Raw genomic sequence first — 15,173 nt, forward strand, 5'->3', positions numbered from 1 at the left:
TGCGTGGGCGGTGGATTGTATTCCTGGTATTTTTGTATTCGGCTATGTCCTGATGGTTTAGTTTTAATTTTTTATTTGGTTTTAATGCAATGTTGCGTTTCAAATGTTAAAAATATGCAAATGTTCCAGTGTGGGTGTCCAGATTTGACCAGGTTACGGGAAGATGGAGCGGATCACACTGGTTTCTGGTTGCACATTGGTCTTGTTCTAAGTGTAAAGTGTGTATATATGAATATATATATATTTGGGGTCTCGTCCTCTTCTGCACGGACGACACAATCGGTAAAGACGCCCGTAATGTGGTGAAATGTCGCAGTATTTGCACAAACCTTTCTAACTGTAGAGCACAATGTGGCAGCGTGTGGTTGCCATGACGACATGTATTGTAACCGTGTGTAACTTGTTTTTGTTTGTTTTTTCCTCCCCTGTTTTTTTTGACAAAAGCTTTAATAACAAACTCTTGTGTTGGGAGCAGCAGCGCCACTTACAATGGATTGCAATAAACAAAAAATTAAACCAAGGTTTTACCATTTGACAATTTAATTTAGTATTTTCATTTTTTTGTCCGGTTTTGTCATCTGTCCCCAGTGGGCAGCCGTGATCATTCCATGGAAAGTTGGTCATTAGCGAAAGTGCCTTCAATAAAGTAAATTGTACAGCAGACAATCGTGCTTCCATGTCCCCTTCATTCACGGGTTGGCTTGTTAGAAATAACGATGGCTCTGTGTGTGTGTGTGTGTGTGTGTGTGTGTGTGTGTCTGTCTTCGTCTTCTTCTGTATTGTCTGCTGTTATTTGTTTGGCTTCCCTTGTGTGGATCGGTCACAGATTAGCTCTAAAGTCTTACAATTAGGGGCCACTGCCTTTCCAGACTGCAAGTACCTGGCCTGATGCAAACGTTGAGTGGGGCTGTGTGAAGGTTCCCCTGGCTGTCCAGAAGAACTGCTAGAGTGGCCCTTTGGTGTCTGGATTGGTGTGGCTCCCCACATGTTGGACCCCCACTGATCACAAAGTGATGAGCTTTTGCTGGCTATTCCTAGGATGGAAATCTGCCATTCCAGGGTAAGTAAACCTTTCAGCAAGTGTCAAAATTGTGGTGGTCTGAGCAGCGGGATGTGCAGCGATGGCTTCTCTGAAGTGCTCAGGTGGGTGCTGTGCTGCTTTGTTTCTGATGGGCATTTGCTTTGAAGAATCCATTGGTGCAGTAACATATGTGTGTGCTTCAGTTCCTTTCAAAGTGTGCAAGTTGTATGTGATGGTGTGTAAGGGTATGCGGCCATGACCTCTTTTCAGATGTAATTGTGGTGTATTACGCCTGAAAAGTCGCCCCTAATACGCCTACAAACATCTGGCCATTGTTTTCAATGGGAATTACGATGTTCTGTTGCCACGAGCCTTTAGGATGGGGTTCACACGAGCATGTTATGGACGTAACGCATTTTGGCGGGAAGTCCCGGTCGGAACACACTGCAGGGAGCCGGGCTCCTAGCATCATAGTTATGTACGACGCTAGGAGTCAATCTGGGACTTCTGGCCCAAACATGTTCCGTCCATTATGGATGTAACATGGTTGTGTGAATCCAGCCTTATTTGACACTTTGCTTGAGAAAAACGGAGGGGCAAAAAACGCTCTGTAAAAAGAAGTAGTATGTCACTTCTTGTGGTGTATTTTGGAGGTGATTTTTCCCTTGAACACAGAAAACTGCCTCCCAAAACGTGTGAAAAGAATCTACATTTGTCATTCTGGGCGTCCAAATTGGCTCTAAATGAGTGGTAAGTTTTTCCGAAATCTTCTCAGTATTTAGCCGTATTTTGTAGTTAAGCGTGTGACCATCCCCTAACTCTGCTTCTGGGTCTTGATAGTGAGTAGAATGTTTTGCGTTGAGAGGCCAATCTGTTTGTTGGTCATTAGCATTTGTCCTGTGTGCGATCAGCGAATTTTGGTTGTGTGTCGAGTTTTTCGCCCTCCTGTGGGTTGTTTGTGTGATTAGCTGCTGCAGGTGTTTGAGTGGGGCTTGGTGTGTGCTTCTCCTCCCCTTTAAATGTAGTGGTAGCATATGGGAAGGCACTCGTGCAGGGGCGGCACGAGTCGAGGGCGTCAAAGTGTCGTGTAGACAAAGTGTCCTGGCAGTTACAAGAGGCAGTTAGGGGAGCCGAGGGGACGGGACACAATCGGCCATGTAGAGCCCTCTATTAGTTAGCCGAAGATACGCCAAAATGTTCTTTCACTTCTCTCACGGCCCAAGAGCACTAAACTGACAGGGAGGAGGACTATCTCAACTTCTTTGAGGGTTCTTCCCCCTGTCCCCTCACTCCCATTGTCCTCCTTTGTAGCCCAAACCCTCGGAGCCTTTTTTCTCCAGAGTGGCAGTTGTCGAACCGCCACCAGGAGGGGGGGGGGGGGGTGGTATCATTTTGGACCAAGTTCTACCCAATTTTGGATTGATAATGAGTTTCTTCATAGACAACTGGGTGCGTTTGTCCAGTTTACCAAGTGGCCATGGTGGAGAGAAGTGTATGACACTGACCAATCACCTTCAGACACTTCTTATTGTTACAGTGTGATTGTGCAGTGAAAGAAGCTGTGCTGGAACAATGAGAAGTGCAGGACGCTGATTGGTCAATGATTGGTCGGCCTCATACACTTCTCTCCACAACACCCAGTTGTTAAAATGCTAAACACGCCCAGTTGTCTAGTAAGAAACTCATTAACATCCATCTAAACTTGGGTACAACTTGGCCCAAAATGATAGTTTTACTCAAAACAAAACCACTTATCTACATGACCGCGCCGATCCTAGTTAATGAGACGATAGGGCACTTATGTGGGGCCAGAGCCTCTTCAACCACTTCCCTAGGTCTGTCACAACTTACTAAATCTCCTACACATCAGGACTTCCATTCCCTTGACCTGCTCTTCTTCTGGCTCTGCCCAGTTTCTGTATAAACTCTCCTCTCCCGCTCTCTGACCACAACCTTCTCTCCTTTACTATTACATATTTTCTGATACGCAGGCATGACCTGAGGAGGCAGACATACAGAAATCTACATGCCATTAACACTCATAGACAGTCTACAGTCCTCATTGTCCCCTATCTCTTCCCTTTCCTAATCTGGCCACCAAACTTTACAATAACATTCTCAAAAATTAATTAGAACCAGCGCCCGCCCGCCCCCCCCCCCCCCCCCTACCCCCTCCACCACAACCACCCGATAAAGAGAGCCCGGGCACACGCCTCAATCCCGCTTTCTTCAGCGGTGCTCGAGATGTGGCCAACGTCTGGAGAAAATCGAATTTGCCTGGAGATTAACCCCATTCAAAATTTAGGCACAAAACTAACAACTCTGCCCTTCACCGACCTAAACAAGTCTATTTCACTTCTCTCATCTCCACACTATCTAATGATCCAATGATCCAAAACGCCTCTTTGATACTTTTGACTCCCTCCTTAGTCCTAAAGTGCAGACGCCGAGCACAGATCTCAGTGGTGAAGACCTGGCCACTTATTTTAACGTTAAAATTGACTACATCCGGCATGATATTCTCTCCCAGTCCCCTAGTAACATCGATCCCCTTCCCTCCCGCACTCCCTCTTCTTCACTCTCAGCACTTGACCCTATAACTGAAGACATCTCCAGGCTCCTCTCTTTCTCATCCTACTACTTGTAAAGAAAATAAAATAAAAAAGAGGGATACTGTAGGCGCTGCTTGGTTCATCCTACTACTTGTCCTAGTGACCCTATCCCCTCACACCTCCTCCAGTCCCTCTCCCCGGCTGTCACTGGTCACCTGACTAAAATATTTCATCTCTTTCTCAGTTTTTTGGCTTCATTTGATACCAATTGTTGGATGTTGGTTTTGGATCAAATAATATGTATCATATAAACCGTTCCATTATACAGTTGTTTATAATCCCCACTTTGCGGTGGTTCTATTTCCCATCTGGACCAATTCATGTGGTGAGAAATGTAGCCGATTTACTATAAACCGCCGCGTTATTCTATGGGAAGAGTTATCAGAGCTTCTTATGGAACTACATACTTCATCCCATCTTATTTGATTCTCCCCACCACTATCTATCTCTTTTCCACTTTGTCCTCCTCGGCAGCTTTTTACTACCTACATTGAACCCCAATAATAGCTTATACTATTTAGAGAAGTGCCCTTTGACCCTATTTGACAAAAGCAGGTTCAGGATTTTACTATCAGACACGGATTATCCAGAGTTTTACTTAATAAAGCTCTCGAGCTGGTAAAAGTAAAGATAATCCCCTTGGTTAAGGAGGCCTTCAGAGAGCGTTGTAGGTAGTGGTTTTAATTTACCCCCTTGAAAAAGCTGAGGCACCTGGACAAATACCCTTTCCAATCCAAACATCTGGGTTATTGGATTTTTTTTTTTTTTAACCTGGCATATACTTAGACCCCAATCTGGTATAATATTTGAACATTTATTTTCCATAAACCTTGTATCAGTCCACACTCTACATAGTAGGGTTGCTAGTGGATATTTCCTAAACGGTATCTTACGCAGTTGTCCCGTCTCCATCAATTCATACATAGTCCTATTAAGACTACCTCTTGCCCGTCCTACCAAGTAACCCAGAAATGCATCCTGCTTCCCAAATAGTATATTGTAAAGTTTGGGGCAGCCAACCCCCCTTCTGATAATGGATATAATCTGGGGAAGCCAAATCATTTTGTCAATGCTACTCTTGATGCCAGAGAAATTGCAAATTCTAAATTTTTCTCTAATCCTTCTAAGCAGCGGTTCAATATACTGTTCTATTTTACGAGATCCTACCACCCCCAGGTATTAAAAATTCTCCTCTGGTCCCAATATTTGGAGTTCACTATTATGTTTTAAGATTGAATTTACCAAGGATAATAATACAGTTTTACCCCAATTAATATGGACTCCTGAGAATTTACCAAATGTAGACAATATATCCATAACCCTACCCAGGGACGTCTGATGGCTATCCATGAAGACCAGAACATCGTGTGCGTATACACTTAGCTTTTCTTCCTCCTTTCCCAGTTTAATCCTCTTTATTTCCCTGTCTTGTCGCACAGATTAGGCCACAGGTTCCATGACCGGGGCAAAAAGCAGGGAGCTACACAAGGGTCGATCAGCGCTCGCTACTGGTCAAGCAATCCGGGCACCTAAAACCATCCTAAACCAGGGAGCATTCAAAATAGCGTCACTTTAAAATTTGACACCACAATCATTCCGTGCTCCTTCCTGATCGGACATCGGCTGAGGCAACTATACAACAGTAAAAGTCTATTGCGGGTATCACAAGACGCTTCAAGTGTTGTAAAGTTGCCTCTGCTGTGATCCCTGCGTCTCCGTCCACGGCTGAGGTATGAACGGGCAGGAGTACGTGACATTAATATCCGAGAGTAGAGTACACTAGAGATCCTCTGTTCTGGAAATAAGCATTGATATAAGATCACACAATGGGAGAAGTGGTGGTCAGCGCCAGGTTGGGGCTACAGAGAGACTTGTGACTCGTGAAGCTTCTTCCAACTATTACAGAAATAAATAAAGGGCTGTGCTGCCCCCTACTGACTGGCATGATGAAGAGTCCTCTTATTGGAACAGGCCCAGGTCTAAAATCGAGATGAGCGTGTGTAAAAGATGAAGTAAGTGCACCCTATTGATGATGTGGGTTAGCATCACCCAAGCGATTTTCTGAATTGCTAGGTCACCGCTTCACATATCAGGGTTCAAAACAAGGGGGTGGGATTCAAATGGACATAGATATACACTTGGGGGGGGGGGGGGGGGTGGGTGTCGTCGCAGTGTATCGTGCCATGGAAAATGATTCTAATAATACAAAAAAAAACTATTACAATATTCAACATACGCCCTATATTAAAGTGGACTCTAAATAAAGAAATTCCCTGTCCAGAATATTTTAGTGTGGATTTCCACCCTAGGTATATAATTATATAAGCGTACATACCTACCTACGCTCATTAGATTAAACTCACCCATTATGTATAGACCTATATGCGCACATTCAATATCCTAAGCGTGCTCAGCCCATTTAGTCAGGCTGGGGACTGTGAAAAGGGTGGAGGACAGTGCGCAGTAAAAGCCACGACAACTCTCCAGGTGCCAAAAGCAAGCTAAGCAAGCACAGACAAACTCGGCATATAAATACAGCATCAGAACCAAGCTCAGTACTGTATTTATGTACTGAGCTCAGTTCTGGTGCTGTATATATGTCATGAGCTTTTCTTTGGTGTTGTTTATATGTATTGAGCTTGGTTGTTATGATGTATAGAACTCCAGAACCAGGGGTGTAACTAGGAAAGACAGCCCCATAGCAAACTCTTGACCGCCCGCCCCTCCCTCCCCCCCCCCCCCCCCCCAGGTGCCACAAGCAGTCCCCCCCCCTTGTGTATAGTGCCACAAAGCAACGGCGCATCCGAGAAACTTGTATCAGCCAGGGAGATGTCACTCAACCATGGAAAGGTGGTTTGGAGGCAGGACTATGTGACTCTTCAGGATAGCGGCACCGCCCCATGACCCTCTAATGAGTAATTAGCATATAGTGTGCGCCGTTTTAAAAGTGGATTTTTAAGACTATTGCTGCATCTGAAAAAAACATACAAGGGAATGTTTGGAAATATATCGTCAGGCCGTGTATTACTGCATGGTGGCGGTTCAAGGGGTTAAAACTACCAGACATGTTCCCATGAAATATACAATGAATTGAGAATAAATCCATCTGCCCTGCAATTTTGTTATTATAAATATATCCTATATAACCTACAGCATCAGAACCAAGCTCTGACATATATACAGCACCACAACCAAGCTCTGCCATATATACAGTACCACAACAAAACTCAGTACATAAATACAGTACCACAACCAAGCTCTGACATATATACAGTACCACAACCAAGCTCAGTACATAAATACAGCACTAGAACCAAGCTAAGTACATGTAGACAGTATCAGGACAAATACAGCTCAATTTAGTGCAACCCCTGTCGTATAGGTTTGTACGGCGTAAAACTACAGCTCCCAGCATGGCCCGAACAATATATGCTGGGAGATGCCGTTTCACAAAAAAAAAAAATCGTATCATAATCCTCTCGCTGCAGATCATACAGTGACTACAGTGATGATTAGAGGCAGAATAAACCGTTAAATTAAGTGACTCACCGATGACGTCTCAGATTCTAGTTCTTTTCTTCTCCCTCCGGTCCAGACATCTATGATGGATTTCTACCGGCCATGACCCATTTCTGCAGTTTTCAGCTCAGATGTCTTCAGCCTCTCACTTTTAAAACATTTCTGCACCTACAAACAAAGTTAAAATTCTCAACACATCTAACTATAATAGCGCCATACACTGTGTCCCTGATTATAATAGTACCATATACACACACACAACACCCCCCCCTCTGTAGATAGTGCTGCCCTACATATAGCTTCCCCTATAGGTAGTGCTCCATGTATAGCACACCCCTGTAGACAGTGCCCTACATATTGCCACCCTGTTGCTAGTGCCCCACAGGTAACCCACCACTGTATATAGTGTCCCACATATAGCCCACACCTATAAAAGTGCCCTAAAATATAGCGCTCTACATATAGCCCACCCCTGTATAGTGTCTCACATATAGCTCCCCCTGTATATAGTAGCCCACATATAGACGACCCCCCCTGTAGATAGAGCCCCCAATATAGATAATGCCAGTGTTATGAGTTAGAAAAAACAAACAAACTTGACATACTCACATGATCACGTTCCTGTTCGCTGGCGATGCGGATCTGCTCTCTTCTGAGCAGGTCTGCAGGAGCTGAACGAGTGTCGTCCAATGACGCTGATTGGCGGGGCAGAATGATTTGCCCCGTCAATCAAGGCCTTTCAAGCATGGTAGCGGCGCGATTATGTCATCGCGCCACTAGCCAATCAGCGTCATTGTAAGGCGCTGAATGGTCGGGCATGCCCGACCATTCAGCGCTAGTGCATGTATTTGGCTGTCGCTAGTACCAGGGCCCCCTCCGGTGCTAGTGACACCTACAGGCATGAGAGTACCTGTGTCACCCGGCCCATACTTGTTGGAGGCTAGGCGGCACAGGCCCCATACTAGCGGCGCCACCAGGCAAATAGGGGGGGGGGGCGTGTCGGCTAGCGGCACGGGCCCCTCAAGCCGCGGGCCCCGTAGCAACCGCTACCGAGATAGTTACGCCACTGTCCAGAACCAAGTTCAGTACATAATTACAGCTCAAGCACAAACGCAGCTCAGTACAGAGATCATTTGAAAATTACGTTTAACCCCTGCCATATAAGTTTGTACGAAATAAAACTACAGCTCCCAGTATAGCCAGAATGATGGTAAGAATATGCTGGGAGTTGTTTCACAAAAAAGGAATGATAGTACTGATCAGTCACAAGGAGAATAAACATTTACATTTAGTGACTCACCGGTGACGACTTCTCAGATTGGAGTCGTTCTTTTTCTCTTTTCTTTAGTTTTCTATAATGACTTCTCCCGGGCACGACCCATTTCTGCAGTTGGAAAAGTGCCGCTCAGATGTCTTCAGCTTCTCGTTTTTCCAACATTTCCGCACCTATAAACGAAAATAAAATTCTCATGGTGCCGCACTCCATCATCCTGAATATAATAGTACTATACACTGCGCTCCTGAATATAATAGTACTATACACTGTACTCCTGAATATAATATTACTATACACTGTGCTCCTGAATATAATAGTACTATACACTGTACTCCTGAATATAATAGTACTATACAATGTACTCCTGAATATAATAGTACTATACACTGTGCTCCTGAATAGAATAGTATTATACACTGTACTCCTGAATATAATAGTACTATACACTGCGCCCCTGAATATAATAGTACTATACACTGTGCTCCTGAATATAATAGTACTATACACTGTACTCCTGTATATAATAGTACTATACACTGCGCTCCTGAATATAATAGTACTATACACTGTGCCCCTGAATATAATAATACTATACACTGTACTCCTAAATATAATAGTACTATACACTGTACTCCTGAATGTAATAGTACTATACACTGTGCTCCTGAATATAATAGTACTATACACTGTGCCCCTGAATATAATAGTACTATACACTGTACTCCTGAATATAATAGTACTATACACTGTACTCCTGAATATAATAGTACTATACACTGTGCTCCTGAATATAATATTACTATACACTGCACTCCTGAATATAATAGTACTATACACTGTACTCCTGAATATAATAGTACTATATACACTGTACTCCTGAATATAATAGTACTATACACTGAACTCCTGAATAGAATAGTACTATACACTGTGCTCCTAAATATAATAGTATTATACACTGCGCTCCTGAATATAATAATACTATACACTGTACTCCTGAATATAATAGTACTATACGCTGTACTCCTGAATATAATAGTACTATACACTGCGCTCCTGAATATAATAGCACTATACACTGTACTCCTAAATATAATAGTACTATACACTGTACTCCTGAATATAATAGTACTATACACTGTATTCCTGAATATAATAGTACTATACACTGCGCTCCTGAATATAATAGCACTATACACTGTACTCCTAAATATAATAGTACTATACACTGTACTCCTGAATATAATAGTACTATACACTGTACTCCTGAATATAATAGTACTATACACTGTACTCCTGAATGTAATAGTACTATATACACTGTACTCCTGAATATAATAGTACTATACACTGTGCCCCTGAATATAATAGTACTATACACTGTACTCCTGAATATAATAGTACTATACACTGTGCTCCTGAATATAATATTACTATACACTGCACTCCTGAATATAATAGTACTATACACTGTACTCCTGAATATAATAGTACTATATACACTGTACTCCTGAATATAATAGTACTATACACTGTACTCCTGAATAGAATAGTACTATACACTGTGCTCCTAAATATAATAGTATTATACACTGCGCTCCTGAATATAATAATACTATACACTGTACTCCTGAATATAATAGTACTATACACTGTACTCCTGAATATAATAGTACTATACACTGTACTCCTGAATATAATAGTACTATACACTGTGCTCCTGAATATAATAGTACTATACACTGCACTCCTGAATATAATAGTACTATACACTGTACTCCTGAATATAATAGTACTATACACTGTACTCCTGAATATAATACTACCTTACACTGCACTCCTGAATATAATAGTACTATACACTGTGCTCCTGAATATAATAGTACTATACACTGTACTCCTGAATAGAATAGTACTATACACTGTGCTCCTAAATATAATAGTATTATACACTGCGCTCCTGAATATAATAATACTATACACTGTACTCCTGAATATAATAGTACTATACACTGTACTCCTGAATATAATAGTACTATACACTGTACTCCTGAATATAATAGTACTATACACTGTGCTCCTGAATATAATAGTACTATACACTGCACTCCTGAATATAATAGTACTATACACTGCGCTCCTGAATATAATAGTATTATACACTGTACTCCTGAATATAATAGTACTATACACACTGCGCTCCTGAATATAATAGTACTATACACTGCGCCCCTGAATATAATAGTACTATACACTGCGCCCCTGAATATAATAGTACTATACACTGTGCTCCTGAATATAATAGTACTATACACTGTACTCCTGTATATAATAGTACTATACAGTGCGCTCCTGAATATGATAGTATCATACGCTGTACTCCTGAATATAATAGTAATATACGCTGTGCTCCTGAATATAATAGTACTATATACACTGTGCCCCTGAATATAATAGTACTATACACTGTACTCCTGAATATAATAGTACTATACACTGTGCTCCTGAATATAATATTACTATACACTGCACTCCTGAATATAATAGTACTATACACTGTACTCCTGAATATAATAGTACTATATACACTGTACTCCTGAATATAATAGTACTATACACTGCGCTCCTGAATATAATAGTACTATACACTGTGCTCCTGAATATAATAGTACTATACACTGCGCCCCTGAATATAATAGTACTATACACTGTGCTCCTGAATATAATAGTACTATACACTGTACTCCTGTATATAATAGTACTATACAGTGCGCTCCTGAATATGATAGTATCATACGCTGTACTCCTGAATATAATAGTACTATACACTGTACTCCTGAATAGAATAGTACTATACACTGTGCTCCTGAATATAATAGTACTATACACTGTACTCCTGAATATAATAGTACTATACACTGTACTCCTGTATATAATAGTACTATACACTGTGCCCCTGAATATAATAGTACTATACACTGTACTCCTGAATATAATAGTACTATACACTGTGCTCCTAAATATAATAGTATTATACACTGCGCTCCTGAATATAATAATACTATACACTGTACTCCTGAATATAATAGTACTATACACTGTACTCCTGAATATAATAGTACTATACACTGTACTCCTGAATAGAATAGTACTATACACTGTGCTCCTGAATATAATAGTACTATACACTGCACTCCTGAATATAATAGTACTATACACTGCGCTCCTGAATATAATAGTGTTATACACTGTACTCCTGTATATAATAGTACTATACACTGTACTCCTAAATATAATAGTACTATAAACTGTACTCCTGAATATAATAGTACTATACACTGTACTCCTGAATATAATAGTACTATACACTGTACTCCTGAATATAATAGTACTATACACTGTACTCCTGAATATAATAGTACTATACACTGTACTCCTGAATGTAATAGTACTATATACACTGTACTCCTGAATATAATAGTACTATACACTGTGCCCCTGAATATAATAGTACTATACACTGTACTCCTGAATATAATAGTACTATACACTGCGCTCCTGAATATAATATTACTATACACTGCACTCCTGAATATAATAGTACTATACACTGTACTCCTGAATATAATAGTACTATATACACTGTACTCCTGAATATAATAGTACTATACACTGTACTCCTGAATAGAATAGTACTATACACTGTGCTCCTAAATATAATAGTATTATACACTGCGCTCCTGAATATAATAATACTATACACTGTACTCCTGAATATAATAGTACTATACACTGTACTCCTGAATATAATAGTACTATACACTGTACTCCTGAATATAATAGTACTATACACTGTGCTCCTGAATATAATAGTACTATACACTGCACTCCTGAATATAATAGTACTATACACTGCGCTCCTGAATATAATAGTATTATACACTGTACTCCTGAATATAATAGTACTATACACACTGCGCTCCTGAATATAATAGTACTATACACTGCGCCCCTGAATATAATAGTACTATACACTGCGCCCCTGAATATAATAGTACTATACACTGTGCTCCTGAATATAATAGTACTATACACTGTGCTCCTGAATATAATAGTACTATACACTGTACTCCTGTATATAATAGTACTATAAAATGCGCTCCTGAATATGATAGTATCATACGCTGTACTCCTGAATATAATAGTACTATACACTGCGCTCCTGAATATAATAGCACTATACACTGTACTCCTAAATATAATAGTACTATACACTGTACTCCTGTATATAATAGTACTATACACTGCGCTCCTGAATATGATAGTATCATACACTGTACTCCTGAATATAATAGTAATATACGCTGTGCTCCTGAATATAATAGTACTATATACACTGTGCCCCTGAATATAATAGTACTATACACTGTACTCCTGAATATAATAGTACTATACACTGTGCTCCTGAATATAATATTACTATACACTGCACTCCTGAATATAATAGTACTATACACTGTACTCCTGAATATAATAGTACTATATACACTGTACTCCTGAATATAATAGTAATATACACTGTACTCCTGAATATAATAGTACTATACACTGCGCTCCTGAATATAATAGTACTATACACTGTGCTCCTGAATATAATAGTACTATACACTGCGCCCCTGAATATAATAGTACTATACACTGTGCTCCTGAATATAATAGTACTATACACTGTACTCCTGTATATAATAGTACTATACACTGCGCTCCTGAATATGATAGTACTATACACTGTGCCCCTGAATGTAATAGTACTATATACACTGTACTCCTGAATATAATAGTACTATACACTGTGCTCCTGTATATAATAGTACTATACACTGTACTCCTGAATATAATAGTACTATACACTGTACTCCTGAATATAATAGTACTATACACTGTACTCCTGAATATAATAGTACTATACACTGTGCCCCTGAATATAATAGTACTATACACTGTACTCCTGAATATAATAGTACTATACACTGTGCTCCTAAATATAATAGTATTATACACTGCGCTCCTGAATATAATAATACTATACACTGTACTCCTGAATATAATAGTACTATACACTGTACTCCTGAATATAATAGTACTATACACTGTACTCCTGAATAGAATAGTACTATACACTGTGCTCCTGAATATAATAGTACTATACACTGTACTCCTGAATATAATAGTACTATACACTGTACTCCTGAATATAATAGTACTATACACTGCACTCCTGAATATAATAGTACTATACACTGCGCTCCTGAATATAATAGTGTTATACACTGTACTCCTGTATATAATAGTACTATACACTGCGCTCCTGAATATGATAGTATCATACGCTGTACTCCTGAATATAATAGTACTATGCACTGCGCTCCTGAATATAATAGCACTATACACTGTACTCCTAAATATAATAGTACTATACACTGTACTCCTGAATATAATAGTACTATACACTGTACTCCTGAATATAATAGTACTATACACTGTACTCCTGAATATAATAGTACTATATACACTGTACTCCTGAATATAATAGTACTATACACTGTGCCCCTGAATATAATAGTACTATACACTGTACTCCTGAATATAATAGTACTATACACTGTGCTCCTGAATATAATATTACTATACACTGCACTCCTGAATATAATATTACTATACACTGTACTCCTGAATCTAATAGTACTATATACACTGTACTCCTGAATATAATAGTACTATACACTGTACTCCTGAATAGAATAGTACTATACACTGTGCTCCTAAATATAATAGTATTATACACTGCGCTCCTGAATATAATAATACTATACACTGTACTCCTGAATATAATAGTACTATACACTGTACTCCTGAATAGAATAGCACTATACACTGTACTCCTAAATATAATAGTACTATACACTGTACTCCTGAATATAATAGTACTATACACTGTACTCCTGAATATAATAGTACTATACACTGTACTCCTGAATGTAATAGTACTATATACACTGTACTCCTGAATATAATAGTACTATACACTGTGCCCCTGAATATAATAGTACTATACACTGTACTCCTGAATATAATAGTACTATACACTGCGCTCCTGAATATAATATTACTATACACTGCACTCCTGAATATAATAGTACTATACACTGTACTCCTGAATATAATAGTACTATATACACTGTACTCCTGAATAGAATAGTACTATACACTGTGCTCCTAAATATAATAGTATTATACACTGCGCTCCTGAATATAATAATACTATACACTGTACTCCTGAATATAATAGTACTATACACTGTACTCCTGAATATAATAGTACTATACACTGTACTCCTGAATATAATAGTACTATACACTGCGCTCCTGAATATAATAGTATTATACACTGTACTCCTGAATATAATAGTACTATACACACTGCGCTCCTGAATATAATAGTACTATACACTGCGCCCCTGAATATAATAGTACTATGCACTGCGCCCCTGAATATAATAGTACTATACACTGTGCTCCTGAATATAATAGTACTATACACTGTACTCCTGTATATAATAGTACTATACACTGCGCTCCTGAATATGATAGTATCATACGCTGTACTCCTGAATATAATAGTACTATACACTGCGCTCCTGAATATAATAGCACTATACACTGTACTCCTAAATATAATAGTACT

The 15,173-nt window shown here is 39.5% G+C and overlaps 1 long non-coding RNA gene across 4 annotated transcripts in view; it reads right to left on the reverse strand.

Annotated features, from left to right (window-relative positions):
- The window catches only part of LOC142664914 (uncharacterized), a 254,020-nt gene that overhangs the window by 13,760 nt on the left and 225,087 nt on the right, over positions 1–15,173 (reverse strand). The window lies entirely within an intron of this gene.

This window comes from Rhinoderma darwinii, chromosome 12 (genome assembly GCF_050947455.1).
Source record: "Rhinoderma darwinii isolate aRhiDar2 chromosome 12, aRhiDar2.hap1, whole genome shotgun sequence".
NCBI classification, from domain to species: Eukaryota; Metazoa; Chordata; class Amphibia; order Anura; family Rhinodermatidae; genus Rhinoderma; species Rhinoderma darwinii.